Raw genomic sequence first — 10,009 nt, 5'->3', positions numbered from 1 at the left:
TGTGGCCCTTCTCCGGACCCTCTCCAGCAGGTCTACATCCTTCTTGTACTGAGGACCCCACAGCTGGACGCAGTGCTCCAGGTGGGGTCTCACCAGAGCAGAGTAGAGGGACAGAATCGCCTCCCTCGACCTGCTGGCCACGCTTCTTTTGATGCAGCCCAGGATACGGTTGGCCTTCTGGGCTGCGAGAGCACATTGCTGGCTCATGTCCAGCTTTTTGTCTATCAGTACCCCCAAATCCTTCTCGGCAGGGCTGCACACAATCCCTTCATCCCTCAGCCTGTACTGATACTGGGGGTTGCCCTGACCCAAGTGCAGGACCTTGCACTTGGCCTTGTTGAACCTCATGAGGTTCACACAGGCCCATTTCTCCAGCTTGTCCAGATCCCTCTGGATGGCATCCCGTCCCTCAGGTGTGTCAGCTGCACCACTCAGCTTGGTGTCATCTGCAAACTTGCTGAGGGTGCACTCAATCCTGCTGTCTATGTCATTGATGAAGATATTGAACAGCACTGGCCCCAGAATGGACCCCTGAGGGACACCACTCATCACTGTTCTCCATCTTGTTGTTGTTATCAGCTCACCACTACTGCTCATCAGAGGGGGTACGCTTTCCTTAACCTTTCTTTTCTGGTTAATGTACCTGTAGAAGCCCTTCTTACTATTCTTCGCATCCCTTGCCAGGTTCAGCTCCAGCCGAGCCTTGGCCTTCCTGATCCATCCTTACACAACCGGGCAGTGTCCCTGTACTCTTCCCAAGGTACCAGTCCCTTCTTCCACTGCCTGTGCAATCTCTTCTTGGCCTTTAGTTTGACCCCAAGGTCATGGCTGAGCCATGCCGGCCTCTTCCCTTCCTTGCCCGATTTCCTGCACCTGGGGATCAAGAGCTCTTGTGCCCTATGGAAAGCATCCTTGAAGGCCTGCCAGCTCTGCTCTGCTCCCTTGTCCCTGAGAACCATTTCCCAGGGAGTCCTGTTGATTAACTCCTTGAAGAGCTGGAAGTTTGCTTTCCTAAAATTCAGGGTCCTCTCTATACTCTTCACTCGACCCTTACCTCTCCAGACTGTGAACTCTACCAGCGCGTGATGACTACAGCTGAGGCTGCCTCCAATCCTGACATCACCAGTGAGCTCACTTATGTTGGTGACCACCAGATCCAGTACTGCGTCCCCTCTGGCAGGGCTATCTATTACCTGGCTTAGGAAGTTGTTGTCTATGCACTCCAGGAGTCTCCTAGATTGCCTACCGCCTGCCGTGCTACTTTCCGAGCAGATGTCGGGGTGGTTGAAATCCCCCATCAGGACAAGAGCCTGTGAGCACAAAGCTTCCTGTAGCTGAAGAAAAAAGTCTTCGTCAATAGGCTCCCCTTGATCAGGCGGCCTGTAGCAGACCCCAACCACGAGGTTCCCTTTGTTGCCTCGGTCTCTAATTCTTACCCATAAACTTTCAACCTGCTCATGGCTATTCTTCAGGGATACTTCTTCCACACTCTATTCATTTCTTGACGTAGAGGGCAATGCCTCCGCCCCTCCTACCTCGCCTGTCCCTTCTGAACAGCCTGTAGCCTTCGATAGCTGAACTCCAGTCATGGGATTCATCCCACCAAGTTTCAGTGATGGCAACTAGGTCATAGCTTTCTAGCAGCACGGTGGCTTCCACCTCCTCCTGTTTGTTGCCCATGCTGCATGCATTGGTATAGAGGCTCTTCAGCTGGGCTGTTGTCCATGTCACCTTCTTGGAGGAACACCCCTTGGTTCCTTTGAGGAATTTCTCTCATATTGCCCTGTTGGCTCCTATTACTTCAAAAGCACCCTGCTCATTCCCGTAAGACTTCAGCTGTGCTGCAGTGTCTCCAGCACGCCTCAGATCAACAGGCTGAGGGCCCCGGCTAGCATCCCACCCCCCTGCTAGTACCCTGTCCTTCTAACCACGGCGTGCCATCCCACCCCTTGTCACAGGCAAACCTGGTGTCAACCCCCTCCCCCTTCAAATCTAGTTTAAAGCCCTGTCAATGAGCCCCGCGAGCTCTTGAGCAAAGACCCTCTTCCCGCGTTGGGAAAGGTGAACCCCATCGGACGCCAGCAAGCCTGGTGCTGTGTAGGAAATATGCCAGGGCACATGAAAGTGCAACGGTACAAAACTCTTCCTTTGGATTGTTTCAAAATGTTCACTCACAGACAGGTATTGCTGCTGCTTTGGTTTGAAGAGTTGACTTTACCTCCAAACTGATTCACTCTCATCTATGATGAGAGGCATTCAGCTCCTCCATTTTCCTGCTTCTCTGTTCTCAGTGAGTAACTCCAGTGTTTCTTTGGTTAATTAGAGTTTACTGCAGGAGGAGCAGGAGTGGGTTGAGAGCACTGATGAAGAGATGACTAACAAAGTAATCGGCATGTGATTAAAGTGTGGGCTGCCAGGCACAGATTAGCCCTCCCTGGACTCTGCTTTTATGTTAGCTCCATGTTTTGAAATAATTCTGTGTAATAATATATAGAATTTCTATCCCATCTAGCTTATCACATTAGAGCAAACTAGACAAAATGACTCAATTTCAAAAGGCTCTGATTCAGCTCAGGCTGCAGCCACTCATTGCAAATGTGAAGTTAGGTGACTGACTCCTCCTTTGTTTCTTTCAAATTCTTGCCCTGTGGGAAGTTTAAGGGGGAGAGAGTTGGTCAGAGTGGAAAATTAAGGTGGCATTATAAAGCCTCGTGAGATGCATCAGTGACGATCATGTCGCAAAACTCTATGTGAACTGGCAGCTGCTGAAGGGTGGGGAGGACACGGAGGTTTGAGTTGTGGATAAATCACAGAGAGAAAAATAAAAAGTTTTCCCAGAGGGAGAGCTGCCACATACGCTTATGCAGAAAGTTGTTTATTTGCTCCCCGCAGTGGTTCTTACGTTTTTTTTACCAAACAAAACAAAACAAAACAAAACGTTTTTTGCATTTTTTTTCTTCTTAAATGAGAAATCTTGTTGGGTTACTTACACCTACCTGATGCAAGAGGACAGAAAGACCTGCTATAAACATGCTGTATTAACACTTCCTCTTGCTACTCATATCCTTTTCCCCCTATATAACTCTAATATCCCGTGAGTCTAATACTGAGGCATTAGCTTAGCTGCTCTGCAGTTAACAAAATAGTGATTTGAGGGAAGCAGAGAGAACAGTGAGATGTCCGCTCCCCCCCCCCGATTCCTCTATCTGCTGCTATGGCCACAGTGAGGACAGTGTTTGGAAACTGGAAGAGCGAGCATATAAGCTGAAGGTAATTGAGAACCCGGCAGGGAAGGGAAGGAGAAATCCTATGAAGAGGTGATGTCCGTGGCACGGCAATGACACAGAGGCTTCTTCAGCAATGACCGCCGTAAAGTGCCCTGCTGAGGTGCTCATCCCATCACAGAGCACAAGCAGCAGCATCTGAGTTGCCGGACCGGCTGCTGCTGGAGCGGTACACTTGGAATGGGGACATAGATAGCTAGGAATAAAAGAGCACAAAACTCTTCACCATGAAACACGGAGGTGGTGATCAAGAAAGGGAACTTAAATCACTGAATAAATTATTCATGGATTATTTGTAGATATAACCAGATTATTTGTAGATAACCCCAGATTGCTGGAGAGTTCAGTAAAGTTTTAGTATGACATTTTTCTCTGTGCAGAGCTCGCAGTGGCCCAGTACTGCCCGTTCTCAGGAGCTTTCTGTCAGAAGGTGCAAAGTTGCCACTTCCAACAGCTGGGGATGTTGAGGAACCATCAGGAGACTGTCAGTGCACTGCCGTCTAGAATAACAAATAACTCTTATCAAGGAATGGTTAGCACTTCTGAATAACTCATTTGTAATTGCTGCTTAAGACAGCTGTGACAATCTGCATTTCTTTGTCGAGTCAATGTATATCAAACTAGTCTTAATGAATTGGTAATTTTTTCCTCTTCTTGCAGGGTAGAATTGGTTTACCTCTTTGATTATAAAATGCTCTTTTAAAGGAGTTCATTTGTGATATACTTAAAGCTGTCAATTGAATGTTTGTTTTAGAAGAACTTACAAGTTAAAATAGTGTCTTAATCAGGTTTCTTGGCGCAGCACTTAATAATGCTCTCTTTAAAGCCAAAATAAAAAAAAAAAAAACCAACAAACAGGGATGCATTCTTTGTAATGTAACGTGAAGAAGAGATTAGATGCTTCATGCCATAATGAAGCATGGGTAAGCTTGCACGTTAGCGTAACAATATCTACAATTTTCTAAGTTAGTTGTTGTCTCTATACAGAAAAACAAAGTAAGTCCCAAAAACACAAGGTCTGCAAAAGTCATTCTTGAGACAGAAATGATCTTCAGGTGCACCATGCAGCTAATTTTATGAGTGTCATGTTCAATTCAGTGTGAAGCCTTTGAAATTGGTGCAGCTGCAACCCAAGCCTCCCCCTTCTCCTGTTTCAATTCTTGTTTATTTAAATATGGGACTTAAGGGAAATTACTAGAAAAACTAGGTGTTAAGCACTGTGATGCTCTTCGCTTAGAATCATAGAATAGTTTGGGTTGGAAGGGACCTTTAAAGGTCAGCTAGTCGAACCCCCATATCTTCTTTATCTTGGTAGAAATTGGAGCCTGAATGTGAATAATAGACTAGGGTGGGAGGGTGTTTGGACAGGCTCCATCCGCCCTTGTTCTTGACCAGGCTTGAGGAGGGAGCAGCCCCAGGTTTTAGAGATTAGAGGTAACTGGAGGGGCATGTTGTGGGCTGTTGTTTGTAATTCTGAAAAAATCCCTCTAAAAGCCTGTGAAATCAGTTAGACTTTCTGAATTGGTTTGTTGGTGGTGTTTCTTTTTCCCTAAGCTGATTTCAAGACCATTAGTGGCACTCTCATTTTCATCTGGAAGCCAGATGAGTGGTTAAAATACAAAAAAAAATAAAAAAGATTGTGAGGGAGGAGATACTGCCTAATGCAGAGTTTGAACTGCAGCTTTAACTATTTTGAAAATTAGCTAAAAAAAACCCAAAAAAACAAAAAAACAAAATTAAACAACTTCCTTGCTAAAGCAGATCATTTGGCTGTGATTTTGCTTTTTACAGCAATGTTGCTGAAGTCATGTTAACCAGCTTTCATGCCAGGTTCCCCATGATGCTAGCGCAGCAAAAAATACCCTTTTTTTTTTTGCATCTGGATCAGTTATCCGGTCTGGTTGCCAGTGTGGGTGTCCAAACAGTCATGCCAGCTCTGGTGGGAACGATGTGGGATGTGAACTGCTACTAAGGAAATTCTTGGGGAACCACATTCACAGTAACTTTTGAACCAGTAACTCACTACTGTAACGGTCCTGGGTCTGGCCATCCTGATGAGCGACTAATTGGCCTCCGTGGAATGAGGAGGGGAAGCAGTTCCTGGCGTGTGGGTATCAACTGGCAGCTGGAGATAGACAGGTGATATGAGTTCCCTCTTTGTAGGGGTTTTTGTAAGGCATCAGAGCACCAAACCACCAAGTAAAACTTGTGCGGCAGGCGCTGACCTGCAAACAAAACTGCCCTCCTTTGCATCTGGCCTGCCAGAAGATTCCTGTGGTCTCTGGAAACTGCAAGATGACTGGGGGCTCAGCAGGTAGCTAGATTCAGTTTTACTTGTTAGTCTCCCAGCTTAATGCTCTGTTGTAATATTTTGTATTTCTTCAATCCTGGCTGTAAAATGAATGCTGCTTTGCTTAATGGCAGTGAACATGAAACCATCTATTTGTCTATGCAGCTGTCTTCAAAGGTGTCAATTTTGGTTGTCATTTTCAATGCTGGTGTATATGCAGCTTGGTCTCTGCATGTTACATTAGACTGTAGGAAAATCTCATTGAGAGAAAACTGGAGATACCATCAATGATATCACCAAGGGAGACAATGGTGAATAAAGACAAATTAAAGACATAAAGACAAATTAAAAGAGCTGAAAGTTGTTTTCAAGCTTCCCCTTTACTTGTCCTGAGTGAGGGAAGGGGGAAGGAAGGACCTGCTTTTTGCAGATGGTAGAATGATTCACCAGTTAATGGGATCTTAATGCCTGGCAAGAAAAGATGTCATTAGCTGTGCTGAATCTCTGCGATACGCACATTTGGTCCAGCGTATAGCATGCTTCTGTGCGCTCGCTCAGCCTGCTGCTCGCTCGCCGAGTTCCTCTCTTACTCCTCTGCTTGCGCACATCAAATGTTGCTCTTGATAAGCTCTGATTTATGGGCAAGTGACTTTTTAATGGAAAAGTGCTCTCATCTGCTAGGATGACGAAGAGCTACTCTTTGCTTATTAATAGTGGCTGAAAAGACAAACTGCGGGTTAATCAGTGGCGAGATACGCAATTGGGTTGCATTTTTTTCATTTAAATCCTCTTCATTTGAAATACGCGATAACATGAGACATCATTATGGCAACTACTGTGGTCAGAACCTCTTGAAGTGAGTTAGAAAATACCATTTTTATTAGTACCTTCGATATTCGTTAGCCTTTCACGGCTAACTGACTTTCAGGCTTCAAGAATATTTGCGCAATGGGGATTATTTCTTAATCTGTCACACTAAAACTGATGCGCAGTGGTCAGCCATCATAGGATCTTAGCCGCAGCTTTTCCCATGACCACAGTTCATGGGATAGGCTTCTACTTTACTCATGGGAAGTTGAACAAAGGAGTAAAAAAGGTTTTAAACTTTAAATGAACCAGGCTGTCACAGGTAACATTTGTTTTCAGGTTGCAGGTGAGTTATTGACCAAGAAGAGAATTTAGTTTCTATGTTACAACACTTAGACTACACCATTTTAAAGCTGTTGATATTCCTAAGGGGAGCAATGTTTTGTTGGTTTGGTTTTTGTTTTATTTTTAAAAAAAAAAAAAAAAAGGAAAAAAGAAAGACTGTTTCTGTTTTTAATAGGGAAAGGCTTAAGTTCTTCAGCTGGAGAACTCAGTATGACTGCATCAGTCAGCTGAGTGACTCAGTGTTGTGATGCTAATGTAGGTCTGACTCTGGATTGGAAGCCTAAATTTATATAACAGAGAAAAAGTCAGCATAGTTTAGGTTGAGAGAAGTGAGTAATTTTTGTTTTCTTATGCATAGCTGAATTTAAAAGCTTTTCTCCTTCTCCATTATGTTTCCCTCCTCTTCTGCTCTTACATATTTGTTCTGACAGGCTACCTCAGAAATAACTGTTCCTCTCTTTTTCATAATAGAGAGTTGTGTTTTTTCTGAAAATCTGAGGATTTATCTGCACAATATTCCATGATAATTTAATGTTTTAATATTTAATAATAATTTAATATTTTAGAGAAATGGTATCTCCTTCAGTTTAACTTCTTTTACTTGTAAGTCAAATCTTCAAAGAAGGTAAATCACAGCAGTTCTACCTTTATTCTGGATTAAGTTTGAACACCAACTTGTTCAAAGATTACTGTTTTCTTTAAGTCTCATCTATCTTATCTAAATAAACTTACAGTGGTAGGTAGGTCCTTCCTTTCTTCTGCATTGTTGTAAATTATAAGAGCAAGGATGTGACTAATTACCTTCACTGTAGAATTATACAGAGCTAAGATTTGCTTTCTTTGGCCAGCTGCCTTACCTGCTTGGTGTGCGTGTTATATCAGAGAAACCAGCGTGATTCATAATGGGGAAGAAAATGAAGTGGTAGAAATGATAATAGGTGTTGAACAATACCCGTTTGTAAGGTGCTCCTGTTGTATCTCAAAGGGTTTTACAGCTGCTGTTTGACTTCCAGCTGTCTACTACTAGAGATAATGTATTCAAAGACCGTATTATGTATTCCATAGGGGAAATTTGCTGACAAGGTTTCCCTGTAATGAACTGTGGGATTTGGATGTGCCGCTGTAGTTTATTTGCCCTTATGCAGTTGGTGTACAGCAGGCAATATTACGCTGGCAAGGGACATGCTTTTTTTGCAAGAGAGATATCCTGTACTAAAAAAAAGAAAATCCCTGTTTTGTTGCAGGCTCTCGTGCTGCAGCCTACTGTCAGTAGCAGCCCCTGAAAACGTCTCTGCCTGGATGCCACAGACATCCACGGTTGCCAGCTGTCTAGCACAGATAAGGCTAGAAAGAGATTTCACTAATACTGTCGTTCAACGATCTGGGGTAAATACTTCTTTAGTTCTGTTCTGGAGAATGTAACTCAAAAGTGGAAGGAAGGGAAACCTTTGGGTTCAACTAAAAAAGGTCTAGTAAATTATCTTCCAGGAAAGCACCTCTGTGCCATCTAGGCAATGAGGCTGACAGTGATAACGTGGCATAACTGATAACATGGCATAATTGACCTGCAGTGCTTAATAGGGGAGTACCTTATCAGGGAACAACGTTAAAATAGTTCCTTTGTATTTCTTTTCCTGGATTGTACTAACATGATTACAAAAAGAACTTACCAGCAAATACGTTACTTTGTGCAACACTATAGTACTTTATAACGATTAAAGCTTTTTATAAACACAATCAAATTATTGCAAGACTGCAGAGATACAACATCACTTTACAGGCAATCCAATGGACCCAAGCAGGGAGTGACAGGTTTGGGGTAGCTGGAAGTTGGAAGGGGGGCGCTAAGCCTTGGCTGTCTCTCGGAATAAGCTGCCTGTACCAGCAGTATGCCTGGAATGTGCCTGGAACGGTCTCAGCTTGCCAGCACAGGCTTTCTCTTGACTCACTTTATGCTCTGACAACAAGTGAAAGGGACCAGAAATACAAATGCTGGCTTAGCAAAACGAGGAGAAGTTGGTACGTGCCCAGACGGGCCATCAGTCCAGGATATCGGCTTGAAGGCCCTGGCCAGAGATCTCGGAAATGTCAGCTGGAAGTCAGACATCAGTTCTTTTCCTGTCCTGGTTTTGGCTGAGGTAACTGGTTACCAGTCTGGTACCTTTTGAGACCAGCTGTGCAAAGCTGAGCACAAGCTGTGGCCAGATCTTTCTGCAACAGGGCATCATTTGATTTCTTGTTCCTGGCATTCTCAGTTACCTTTCTAAACTGTGTGATTTGAGGGGAGGTGGGGGGGAAAATGTGGGTTTGCTGCAGTGCAGTGTAATATACATGTTGTTATATGCAATACAAAAAAAAGGAGAGGGAAAAAAAAAAGATAATCAACTCACCCAACGTTGGAATGTGAGCAATTCTCTCCTATTACCGAGGAGCAGTCACCTCAGGAGCTGGTTATGTGTAATGCACCAGTCATAAAGCAGTGGGAGTATGTTAAAAATCAAGGAATGGAGTGGAAGGGGGGGCTGGGAGGTAGTCTTGGAAATGAGTAGTCCTCTCCCACTCAGCAAGCCAGCTCCATTATCTGAATTAGTATAAGAATACCCACCCACCCTAAGGAATGCACTAAGTCACTCCCTCCATGCCTGATTGAGAGTAATTGCTTGCTTTTGACGGAGCCCAGAGTGGATCTCCATGGAGTGCTTGAGTAGGAGGTGAAAAATCAGTAACTAATGTGATGGCTTCTGTTTTGGTTTTATTTATTCTGAAACTGTTTTTCAAGCCCAAACAGCAGCCTGCCAGGGAAGGTGTCTTTGCTTGGGATTCATTATAGTTATTATCAGTGGCAACATGCCTCTGGCTAATTACGCTTGGTTTGTGAGTGACAGCCTTTGATTGGACAGTATTGCTTCCCCCTCCTGGGGAAGGGGATACTTTTCAGGTCACAGATTAAGTCATTGCTAGATGATAATTTCATGGTATGTTATGGCAGCGCATGCTTGAACTAAAGACTGCTACTGCTTCTCTCAAGCTAGCTTTTTCACACATCTGCTGGAAACAGGAGACAGGGTTCAGATCTTGTGTCTGAATATCTGCCAGTTTATAGCAGCATGAAGATCTGAATATGCCACTAACGGGAGGTGGGTATAGAGTTCAATTACTTAATGCAATGATGTCCAAGTTGTCCACTTGGATGCAGGGACAGTGGAGGCAGATTTATGGTGGGGAGCTTCAAGATGAGGCACTTCAAAGAGCAACTTCTCTGGATATTCTATAGGCTTAGGGT

The sequence above is a fragment of the Platalea leucorodia genome (genome assembly GCF_965183815.1).
Source record: "Platalea leucorodia genome assembly, chromosome: 4".
NCBI classification, from domain to species: domain Eukaryota; kingdom Metazoa; phylum Chordata; class Aves; order Pelecaniformes; family Threskiornithidae; genus Platalea; species Platalea leucorodia.
This window is presented reverse-complemented; position numbering follows the sequence as displayed.